Source organism: Nerophis ophidion, unplaced genomic scaffold (genome assembly GCF_033978795.1).
Source record: "Nerophis ophidion isolate RoL-2023_Sa unplaced genomic scaffold, RoL_Noph_v1.0 HiC_scaffold_53, whole genome shotgun sequence".
Taxonomy (NCBI): domain Eukaryota; kingdom Metazoa; phylum Chordata; class Actinopteri; order Syngnathiformes; family Syngnathidae; genus Nerophis; species Nerophis ophidion.
Window position 1 is genome coordinate 121,557 of NW_026906975.1, and position 12,924 is coordinate 134,480.

Here is a 12,924-nt window from a genome sequence, read left to right on the forward strand (position 1 = left end):
AAAACTGCTTCAAGTTGTATCTCAGATTAAATAAAATGACAAAACTTTTCTTCTACATACAAAAAGTGCAACATTAAACAGTTTCAAGTCAACTCAGCCTCAGATTAACTTTTCTTCCCCCTCCCCACCCTATAACCCTGATGACTTTCACTCAATTTTCATGTTTTCTGCCAGAAAAATTAGTTTAACCACCTTGTCTGCAGAAAGAGCAGACTTGCTTGCAGTTACAATGTCTCCAGCTGTGAAAAATACCCTTTCGCTGGACACAGAGGTAGCAGGTATCGCGAGGTAGTGTCTGGCTAACTTGGCAGTAAGAGGATATATGGGCTCATTGTATTTCCACCATAGAAGTGTGTCAAAATCTAGTTTTTAATGCACTATGGTCTTAAATCTGCTGCTGTAAAAACACCAACAGCATTTGTTATTGCTTTAGCCCTGCCTGAGTTGCCGAGTAGAAGCTGCTTGAATGCAGTGGGAGCTGCGTTTGTTCGTCTTTCTCTTTGTTGAAGCCATGTTATCCATTGTTGTATCGCACTGCAAAGCCGAAGTGTTCCCAAACGGGAGATCTTAACGAGGCAGGAGTGTCTTTCAGCTCTGGTTTTTACTCTTTGTAGTAGCCCGGTCATTGCTAGCATGCCGTGTGTTGTGCCTCAGTGTTCATTGTTTACACAACGTGTGGTGCTCTACTTAATATGTCCGTGTGGAAACTTGTTCGATACACCACCGAACCGAACCCAAACCCCCGTACCGAAACGGTTCAATACAAATACACGTACCGTTACACCCTTAATACACACACATCTGAAGATTATAAAAAAATAAATATATTTGGTGAACTAAACAAAATGACTCGGCGAACCAATGTTTGGTATGAGTGATATGACCTCAAATCTATATCCTAATAACAATATATGTCACGATACATCATTTGGTATATGATTGATGACAGAAGAATTTCAAAACTGTTTACAAAAGCTCTTAATTTGGCAGCTGACATATGCAGTAACATATTGTGTCATTTCTAATTGTATTATTTTGTCGAAACGATTATTATTAATGTACTTGTTTATTTACTGTTAATATCTGGTTACTTTATTTGAGAACATAGTACTGGGAATGATGTAATAATAGGGACGGCGTGGCGCAGTGGGAGAGTGGCCGTGCGCAACTCGAGGGTCCCTGGTTCAATCCCCACCTAGTACTAACCTCGTCACGTCCATTGTGTCCTGAGCAAGACACTTCACCCTTGCTCCTGATGGGTGCTGGTTAGCACCTTGCATGGCAGCTCCCTCCATCAGTGTGTGAATGGGTAAATGTGGAAGTAGTGTCAAAGAGTACCTTGAAAGTAGAAAAGCGCGATACAAGTACAACCCATTTATAGAGGTTGTCGTCTGAAAACACACATGTCGTCTGAAAACACACATGAGCAGACACACTGGAGAAAAACCTTTTATCCGTTCAATATGTGGTAATGGTTTTACACAAAATTGGAGTTTGAAAGTGCACATGAGAATACACAGTGGTAAAAAACATTTTGTCTGTTCAACCTGTGTCAAAGGTTTTGTAGAAAGTCACAATTTGAAAATACACATGAGAACACACACTGGTAAAAAACCTTTTTCCTGTTCAACCTGTGGTAAAGGTTTTACAGAAAGTCAAAATTTGAAAAGACACATGAGAACGCACACTGGTGAAAAACCTTTTACCTGCTCAACCTGTGGTAAAGGTTTTACAGAAAGTCAAAATTTGAAAAGACACATGAGAACACACACTGGTGAAAAACCTTTTTCTTGCTCAGAATGTGGTAAAGATTTTGTACAAAGTCCCCTTTTAAAAGCACACATGAGAACACACACTGGTGAAAAACCTTTTGTCTGTTCAATCTGTGGTAAAGATTTTACAGAAAGTCGATGGTTAAAAGTGCACATGAGAACACACACTGGTGAAAAACCGTTTTCCTGTTCAGTCTGTGGTAAAGGTTTTACACAAAGTCATCATTTAAAACTGCACGACAGAACACACACTGGTGAAAAACCTTTTTCCTGTTCAATCTGTGATAAAGGTTTTACAGAAAACTGGTGTTTGAAAGTACACAAGAGAACACACACTGGTGAAAATTCACATTCCTGTTCAATCTGTAACAGAAGCTTTTGTCAACAATCAAAGCTTGTAGCACACATGAGAAGACACCCAGGAGAGAAAGTGTTGAGTTGCAGTGTGTGTGGTGAAAGATTGTCTTCTAAGTACCAGTGTAAGAAACACAAGTGTGCTGGTGAGAACAGCAGCAGCAAATGAAACTGCAGGATTTGAAATAAACTGTCAGGACTTTCATTTTGACTTTCTAACAACATCAGCACATATAACATGTGTGACATTGTTGTTTTTCCAACAATCTTTTTAAAATGCTTCCACATTTATAGATTAGATATTTTATATTAATCCTTTTTTCAGTCAAGCACATGCATTAATATGCAACATTGTGTACTTTTATTAAAAAATGGACAGAACAATTTGAGTAAAAAGCTGAGTAAACAGTACAACACACATTTTACATGCAATAAACATTTTGTGCGTATGTATACACACACACACATACACACACACACACATATATATATATATATATATATATATATATATATACATATATCCTGTATATTCATCATACAATTTTAGACTTAATTATATGAAATATTGTATTTGTAATTGTTAATAATCCCATAGATTATCACCTTTATATGATATACATATGTACTGGTTCACATCTGAAACATCTTCTGGACCACTTCAGGAAGCGTATTATTATTTACTTTATACATCATTTAAACAGTTGTCTTTTATACAATTTTAAAATGTGTCTTTTTAAACCATTTGTTGGGTCTCTACAATCATTTTTATTCATTATCGTCATTACTCTGTATTATGATGATTGTGTTGTGATTGTTTTATATGTATGTCCCCAGACCTTTATGCAGTATAAAAGTGAGAGAAAATGGCAGATTTTTTTTGTTGTGAAAGGATGGTTTTGTTTTTACAAACTTACATTTGTGTATTATATATATTGTGTTTTAAACATTTGTTTTAATGTTTTTTATTTTCTTTTTTAACATCCCCAAAACAACATCAATATCAGTCAAAGTTTGGAGTGTCAGACAAAAGCCAATATTGTACATCATCCCACAGAGATTTACTTTGCATACATTCTTAAAAAAAACAGTTTATTGTGTTTTCCTATCACAGATCGAACAAGTGTTGTCTTCAATTGCAAAACAACATCCAAAATATTACTTTAAGTGGTCAATTCCGTCGTTTTTTTCTCAAACTATTTATTTTGCCTTAGAAAGAATGGAAAATTTTAAGTTATGAGTTTTTTTCTTGTTCCAGGTTGTACTTAATGAAATCTTCAAATAATAAACTATTTTTATCAGTCAATAAGTGCATCAGTGACCAAATGCCTTTTTCAAACCATTGCTGTTCAAAGATGGATTTGTTTCTCATTTTAATGTACGAACAATTCCATAGTGGAGTATTGTGTGTGATGAAGTTGTGTTTGTAAATTAGTTTCCAATACAACAACACTTGCTGGTAGGGATGGGTACTGTTCACTTTTCAACTGATTCGGAACACATTCCACTACCTCCAAATCAATACCAGTCCTCAACAGTACGACTTTTTGGTACTTTTGTGTCTGTTAATAATTTTGATTGTTTGCGATAAATTTATATTGCAACGTTTAAAAATAAGATTATTATTGATAACTGTGGTCCTTTCGTTACCCTTTGTTTTTTGTTTTTTTGTTTTCATATCATCATTTACATGTAGCTTTATTTACATTTGCAAGTCCAGTACGCTAGATGGCTGTAGTGTAAATTCATAATGTTTTTTGAAGAGCCCAAAAAAGTGTCAATACTGTAAATATTGGATTTATTATGCACCAGCTGTCTGATTCTAACATTTATCTTAGTTATAGTTTTAATTAACTCATTTGGTGGGTGTTGACGTCATGAGAAATTGCTAATGCTAATCAGTAGCATGTCAATAGCAAAGCCAATGTATATTAGCATCAAGCTACCATAACTTTTATAGCGTTTTTTTGAGTCCATTTCTTTGTTGGCATTGACAATTGCAACATTTATCTCAAGGTAGTTTGACTCAGACTGCTCTCAGTGCTGCTGGAGTGATCTCCAAATGCCAAACAGAGGTCAAATGAGTTCCAAGTTGGATATTCAACAGACATTCAACATACAGCCAGGCTGACTGTTTGTTCCCGGCACTGAAAACTCATGCCACGTCTGTCAGTCCCTGCTGACAAGTGCTTTAGTTTAAGGGACCGTCAATAAAGTACTTGTCATTGGCTCACTAAGAACATTTCAATTGTCAGTAGCTTTAGTCATGTGACCTAGAACCTCAAACCTACTTTCATATTGTTTGTTCATCACTGCTGTAGTCGGCTCATGCCTTGAATTGTCCAGTTTTAAGGGATAAACAGTAGAAAATGGATGGATGGATGTTTAGTGACAGAGTGGAAACTGTCAAACCTCAAGCCCACCAAGTGCTTGAACCCAAGGCAGTTTTGGGAGAAAAGTTTACAGGTCAGATGAGACTTTGCCTCACCTCCAATCAAGAGTGAAAAGGCTGATCTTTGTACACAAGCAGCTTTTCCAACAAGACAACAATATTAAACACACATAAAAACTGTTTTCAAAGGGTTTCAGGCAGGTTTCTGGAATGTCCGTTCCAGAGACTGGACCTTAACCCTGCTAAACATTTGAGAACATTGCTTTGAACTGGCTCTGTGTCAAGAAAGCAACACATGTCAATCAAATCTACCAGTATTTCCAAGAACGGGGTCAAATATGCAAGTAAAATGTTGCCAGAAGCATCTTGCTTCATTTTTATTTATTGTTACGTGTTGTGAAGAAACCCTGAATCGCTCTGTTATAAGAACATCAGACTTTCATTCTGACTTCCAGGATTCAAGTCCATAACTTTTATGGACAGAATTTCGAGGCGCAGTCAAGGCGTTAAGGGGATCGCGTTTGGTGACTGCAGGATTAGGTCTCTGCTTTTTGCAGATGATGTGGTCCTGATGGCTTCATCTGGCCAGGATCTTCAGCTCTCACTGGATCGGTTCGCAGCCGAATGTGAAGCGACTGGGATGAGAATTGGCACCTCCAAGTGTGAGTCCATGGTTCTTGCCCGGAAAAGGGTGGAGTGCCATCTGCGCGTTGGGGAGGAGACCCTGCCCCAAGTGGAGGAGTTCAAGTACCTCGGAGTCTTGTTCACGAGTGAGGGAAGAGTGGATGGTGAGATCGACAGGCGGATCGTAATGCGGACGCTGTATCGATCTGTTGTGGTGAAGAAGGAGCTGAGCCGAGAGGCAAAGCTCTCAATTTACCGGTCGATCTACGTTCCCATCCTCACCTATGGTGATGAGCTTTGGGTTGTGACCGAAAGGACAAGATCACGGGTACAAGCGGCACAAATGAGTTTCCTCCGCCTGGGTGGTGGGTCTCTCCCTTAGAGATAGGGTGAGAAGCTCTGTCATCCGAGGGGACCTCAAAGTAAAGCCGCTGCTACTCCACATGGAGAGGAGCCAGATGAGGTGGTTCGGGCATCTGGTCAGGATTTAGGGCACACCTAACCGATAGGAGGCCACGGGGAAGACCCAGGACACGTTGGGAAGACTATGTCTCCCGGCTGGCCTGGGAACGCCTTGGGTTCCCCCGGGAAGAGCTGGACAAATTGACTGGGGAGAGGGAAGTCTGGGCTTCCCTGCTTAGGCTGCTGCCCCCGTGACCTGACCTCGGTTAAGTGGAAGAAGATGGGTGGATTGATGGATTAAGTAATGAAGTTAAAAATTGTACTGATATGATCCAGTTTAAGATGTTGTTCAGATTAATAGTGCTTATAAAGTACAAAGAAGAGGAAAAACTTCAACCTTATTGAAAATAAGATATTCTTCATCTCAGTATGCTAATAATGACTGAATTAATGAATTACATATTACAAAACTGTTGTATTACTCATTCACGGATGTCATTTCACTATTTGACTACAAAAAAGGTCAGTAAATGAATGTATATATTTGTAAACGCTCTGAAGTGGGAAAGGGGTAGGATTAAATAAGCTTTGCTTCATCCTACTCCTTTTCGGACATGATGTAATGTGAAATGGTATTAAAGTGTCTGATGTATTATGTTGTAAGTATGTTCATGTTCGAAATAAACTAAAGAAAGAAATAAAAGAAAGAAAGTATTGATCGATTGACTGAGTTTATAATGCAATTTTACCAAGTGATAAAGTAACAGCACAAAGCACACATCAGTCATATTAAATGATGCATCAAGGACAATACTGTAATGACATCAAATAGATATTTTTAATTTCACCAGAGTACCTGGTTGGTTTCACATCTTGTTCAACCACTTACCAGAGGGAACAAGATACCTCTTTTTTCAAAAATCATCAAAAAAGTACAGGAAGGGTATGGTGCCATGACCCGGAGTCACACCAGGGTTGCTGCAGCCACAACACAGAGTACTAACCACTATACCATCACAGCTGTAACAAACTATCCTGACTGATAATGTGTTTGCTTCCCTGTTCATGTTCATAGACAGAATAGTCACATCTAGTTTGAATGCTAGTGACCAAGCCCCAACATGTTTTACTCTAACAAGAGGAAGGCGTGCTCAGGTAAGATTTGTTTTGTTTCACCTTTTTCCTCTCCCACTTTATTCTAAATGAATGTCCCGAGTATAACAACAGATACAACTTCCAGTTATCTATTCACAATGATAACAAGACAAAAAAATGCATGTTCCAGTTAGTAGATATTTATTTTAAATGCAAAAAAACACTCTCAAAGAAACAGCACTGAATTTTGTTTCAGTTCAATTAACAAAAAACAGCGAGCTAGTCAGGAGTTGAACCTAGAATCTTCTGATCCGTAGTCAGACATGTTATCCAGTGCACCACTAGCTCCGTGCCCTGTAATTTCGTACAAGTTGTATATTGTAAACATCTTAGGCCAAAGGAACACACAGTTTACATGAGGCTTACTACCAAAACAGGGCTTTACTGACTGCTTATGTTGGACTTTAAAATCTAGTGACCTTCTATTTGTTGCAGCCTGGGCCTTCACCAGCTCTACCTGTTGCAGCTAACCTCCACTAAAAAATAAAACAAAATGCTTCTGGCAATATTTTGGGGAGCATCCAAGTTAAATCCAGCTCAGAGTTGGCAACTTCGGGAGAGGAGCTTCTTTTTTGGTCAAAACCTTCTTTGTTGATGACGATGTAAAACTGGCCTATCTGTCAAAAATGAGCTTTGGGTTCAAGCACTTGGGGAGCTTGAACTTTGACAGTTCCCAGCTTGTCACTGAACATGCTGACTAATTCGCTTTCACCTGAGATTGCCAATATGGATGTTATCTCAGATGTTGGACATATCAGCACATCAAAGGTCCTGGGTAGCTCAGTCGGCAGAGCATCAGACTTTTAATCTGAGGGTTCAAGTGGCTGATGCTGACCTCCATACATTTCTCAAAAAATGTCCCTTTGCCCCCCTGCAGCAGTCTTTCGAATCTATTTTTAATTTAAATAGTTTTCAAAAATGATTGTTTTTTCTCTATTTCATTTGAAAAACTGAAATTCAAAAACATCCCTCACATCCACTTTAGTTCAGGTGGGAGAGCGTTAGTGTGATCATCTGAAGGTTTAACCGCAATACCTTAAACACAAATTGTTAGACAGTGTATCTGTATGAAAAAGTTGTGGTTAATATTTTGCTGTAGGTGTGTTAGATGCACCTTCACCTCACACTGAGCTCAGCTTTATTACTCTCAGTTTCAAGTTATACAGTACAAGAAATACCACTAAGGCAACAAATTTGTGTTTGAAACAGCCCGATGTAAGGCTCAGTTAAAGACCAAACATTGGCTTAAGGAACGATACACCGTTAAACCACGTAACGGTTGTCCAAATTAAAAAGAGAGGAAAGGTGTGTCACTACTGATACTAGGATTCCACCAGCAAGGCTGGCAGGCCAGGGAGACCATTTCAGTATTGTAAGAGCCACAGAAGGCTTATTAGTAAAATGAATTGATTTGGAAACTCACCGAGTTGTGCTGAAACCCAGGATTGAACCAGGGACCTTCAGAACTTCAGTCTGACGCTCTCCCAACTGAGCTATTTCACCTATACAACAATTTCTTGGGTTTACACATTCAAATGTAACCAAGGTCTGCCCTATTGGTGACTTTTGAGGGGTGGAAGGAGGTCTTTCCAAGGGGTCTCAAAGTCTAGTATTGGTCAGCAGAACAGGTACTTGAATCCCGGAAGCTCAAAAAGAATGTCTTACGCTCCATGACTGAGCATGTCAGGGTCTCTAAAAAATGTACCAAAATGCTTCTGAAGAATGTTTTATTACCGAGAATGTTATGATTATTGCAAACATTTGGCAGATTTTTCAGAAATGTTCAAAAGTTCTTAGCAGGCTAATAATTAATTCTTCAAGTGTAGATGAACCTTGCTTAGAAGAAAGATAGTTTAAATGGTATAAGAACAGATACAACTACCAGTTATACATTCGCAATAATAAAGAGAAAACAAACACATGTTTCAGTTAGTAGATTTAAAAAAAAAAAAAAAAAAAAGCAAAATAAACTCCCCCCAAAATTGTACCGAATACTGTTTCAGTTGAGTTAACAAACAACAGCAGGCTGGCTAGGAGTTGAACCTAGAATCTTCTAGTCCGTAGTGAGACACATAATCCATTGCATCACTATCCCTACAGAAAGAAACATCTTACTGTAGGACAGGTTGTGTTTCGTAAATATCTTACGCCAAAACAACACACAGTTTACATCCTCAGGATGTAAGACATTATTTGGATTCTTATTTGAACGACGTCACACAGAAATGTAATGTATGAATGAGTGAGAATGAGGGAGGGATGTTTTGGGTTGGTGCACTAATTGTAAGTGTATCTTGTGTTGTTTATCTTGATTTAATCATTTTAAAAAAAAGAGTAATCCTTCGAGCCGGATTTGAACCAGCAACCTAAGGATTCCAGCATGAGCAACTACAGTCCTCCGCTCTACCAACTGAGCTATCGAAGGTTAGTATCACCACATACTTACTCTGATGTTTGAGTCACTTTAGTATCAAAGTTGACTTAGTTGACCTAAGTTGACTTAGTTGACCTAAATCACAAGTGTCTCAAAGGGCTGCACAAGCCCCAACAACGTCTTTGGCTCAGATCCCAAATCAGGGCAAGAAAAAACTCAACCCAATGGGATGACAATGAGAAACCTTGGAGGGGACCGCAGATGTAATTAAAAATATACCAAAATGAGGCCACGTCATTGAAGAATGTTTTACTACCATGAATGTTAGGAATATTGCATACAATTAAACTTCATGTAACCTGCCTGAAACCCTTTGAAACCATCCTGTTTAAATACCCTGTTGTGTACCTTGTTCATTTCGCTGTCAATTGGACTTCAACAAAAGTAGCTGACTATTTGTATGGCGTCACATTAGTGCCAAAAATCCAAGCGCATAAAAACTGTTATCGCGTGCTGATTCTCCACTTCGTGCGCGCGGTGCATTTTCGTTTTGGCACTTTGGGCGCGGGTATGCTTAGACGGCCCCTCCTTTCTGATTGGTCAGGCGAAAAAAGCTGAGCGTCAATCAGAAGTATAGCAGAGCGGGTCATGGTCAATATGTATCAAGATAATACAGCTCCTGTCGACAAACACATTCTAAATCATCCAAATTTAGTGGAGTTGTGGAAAATGTCAATTGAATTTGATCTAAAAGTCTTTGACGAAGGTAATGTCTCATCTGTTGAGAGAACATCACATAGTTAATGTGATTAATTTATTAATTTTCTTTCCTCTATCTACTTGAAGTTTACACCAGAGTCTACCCGAACCCACTTATCTATGCCTACTTCATATCAGGACCACATGATTAGCATTCTGTGGGTTCTTCCGAGGATGTCGTAGTCGTAGTGGTTTGTACAGTCCTTTGAGACATTTGTGATTTAGGGCTATATAAATAAACATTGATTGATATGGGCCTAATTATTCATGTTATGATTGCAATGACTATTTTAGTAGAATAATGAATGACAGGCTATCACTACAATTAATGAATATGGTTTTAATATTACTATAAAAAGTATTTACGTTTCTGCAAACAACTCAAATTATGGAACATGAGATATCAGCCCAGATCAGTACAGATGGCAGAGTTTAAAATATGTATTTAAAAAACAACCAAAAAAGCTAGCTCCCTACATTAGGCAAATTAATGAATGATATGATATGAATAAACACTCCATGTTTCTTCATTTTACCTCGGACTGCTGGTCCCCATCATTTTATTGGTGTCAATGGTACATGTACTATTTAAATATACAATACTCTGACATTTATAACAAATCGAACTGTTTGGAAAAGAGTTGAAGTGGAGAATCAGCGCGGGACAACAGTTTTTATGTGCTTGGATTTTTGGCACTAATGTGACGCCATACATGTACTATTTAAATAACCATAACTTTCTCAATTTTCAACTAATTTCCAAACGGTTCGATTTTTTATAAATGTCTGAGTATCGTATGTATGTGTATAATTAAATAGTACATGTATCATTGACATCAATAAAATGATGGGGGCCAGCAGTCCGAGGTAAGATGGAGAAACATGGAGTGTTTATTCATATCTATGATGGAAGGTCCATGGCAGTTCCCTGGGATTAAAAAGAAAGGAAATCAGGTTTTCATGGCTGAACAAGTAGGTCTTTAATACTATTATCTCTCAGATTGAATTTGCCTAATGTATGGAGCTAGCTTTTTTTGTTGTTTTTTTAAATACATATTTTAAACTCTGCCATCTATACTGATCTGGGCTGATATCTCATTTTCCATAGTTTGAGTTGTTTGCAGAAACGTAAATACTTTTTATAGTAATATTAAAACCATATTACTTAGTTGTAGTGATAACCTGTCATTCATTATTCTACTAAAATAGTCATTGCAATCATAACATCAATAATTAGGCCCATATGCTAATCATGTGGTCCTGATAAGAAGTACGCATAGATAAGTGGCTTCAGGTAGACTCTGGTGTAAACTTAAAGTAGATAGAGGAAAGAAAATTAATAGTCCCCCATTGTGGCATACATTCAATATTTACATATACAAATATTAAATGAATAAAAATATTTTTTTAAAACAGACAAGTGACGAAAGAAAACATTTGAAAATATAATTTCCATCATTGACTGACATGTGTGGACTGATTGTATGAAAAGAGAGATATTGATCTTGACTCTTCATTAACTATGTGATGTTCTCTCAACAGATGAGACATTACCTTCTTTAAAGACTTTTAGATCAAATTCAATTGGCATTTTCCACAACTCCACTAATTTGGACTTTTCTAATGTGTTTGTCGACAGGAGCTGTATCATCTTGATACATATTGACCATGACCCGCCCTGCTATACGTCTGATTGGCCTGCAGCTATTTTCGCCTGACCAATCAGAAAGGAGGGGCGGTCTAAACATAATCGCCCCCAAAGTGCCAAAACCAAGACGGCGCACAAAGACACTGGGCGCAAGCAAAAAGGACGCCATGCGCGTGCACAAAGGCACCAGACGCGCGCAAATGGGTGTCGCGCGCGTGTACGAAGTGGAGAATCAGCGCGCGATAACAGTTTTTATGCGCTTGGATTTTTGGCACTAATGTGACGCCATAGATTTGTCTCAACTGACCATTAAACTTGTGTCCCCAAGGCATTTGGCTCCAACTTCGGGAGAGTAGCTTCTTTTTTGGTCAAAACCTTCTTACTTGATGAGGATGTAAAAGTGTCTTAATTGTCATTAATGAGGTTTGTGTTCAAGCAATTGGTGAGTTGAGCTTTGACAGTTCCCAGCTTGTCACTGAACATCCTAACTAATTCACGTTCATCTGAGGTTGCCAATATGGCTGTTCTCTTAGATGTTGGGCAAATCAGGTTTGAAGAGGGACTGGGTAGCTCAGACAGCAGAGCATCACACTTTTAATCTGAGGGTCCAGGGTTCAAGTCCTTGTTCCAGCAACTGATGCTAGCCTCTTTACATTTCTGCAAAAACTTCACTTAGCAGTCCTGTAACCTGTATTTAGTGTGAGTAGTTTTCAAAAGCAGCCAACAAGATGCCTTACAACCACTTTAGCTCAGGTGGCAGAGCATTAAACTGATCATCTGAAGGTTAAGACGCAAAGTGTTAAAGTGAAGTTGTTAGACAGTGTATGAAAGTTGTGCTTCATCTCTTGCTGTAAGTGTGTTGGATGCACCCTCACGTCACACTGAGCCCCGCTTTACTACTCTCACTTTCAACTCATACATGTTTGTTTACTTTGGACTGTAAGTGTGTTGGATGCACCCTCACGTCACACTGAGCCCCGCTTTACTACTCTCACTTTCAACTCATACATGTTTGTTTACTTTGGACTGGCTTTGAGATTGATTGCAAGGTTTGCAGTATCACCAACAGTGACCCACGTGCCATCAAGGCACTTCAGTGCTAGCAGTGGCGTAAACGTCCAAAGAGTTGGAGAGGCTGAGAAAAAGAGCAGTGATTATTGTATCACACGCACCTTGCTCATTGCAGAAAGGTCCTGTCAAGCAGCTTGTCACATTTAACAATCTGATGTTGAGGTTATTTGCTCAGTTTACGGCCAGACTACACTGAGCATGCCGGATCTGGTCAGCTCTGAGAATGTAAGCCCGGTCAGGCCTGCTTAGTATTTGGATGGGAGAGTGAGCGGGAATACCATGTGCTTTACGCCTTTGGCAATGCACCCTTTTGCTTTTCTTACAACGCTTACAGGAACTTGCCATACTTGTCAATACAGCTACATATTGCTCG

At 38.7% G+C, this 12,924-nt stretch overlaps 2 non-coding genes across 2 annotated transcripts; both read right to left on the reverse strand.

The window, feature by feature from the left end:
• Positions 1–8,129: 8,129 nt before the first annotated feature.
• trnaf-gaa (transfer RNA phenylalanine (anticodon GAA)) lies at positions 8,130–8,202 on the reverse strand. The gene has a single exon. It is a non-coding gene; the product is annotated as a tRNA-Phe (tRNA).
• An 835-nt stretch (positions 8,203–9,037) lies between these two features.
• On the reverse strand, positions 9,038–9,124 carry trnay-gua (transfer RNA tyrosine (anticodon GUA)). Its single transcript is given in 2 exon segments — positions 9,038–9,073; positions 9,088–9,124. It is a non-coding gene; the product is annotated as a tRNA-Tyr (tRNA).
• Between the last annotated feature and the right edge of the window lie 3,800 nt (positions 9,125–12,924).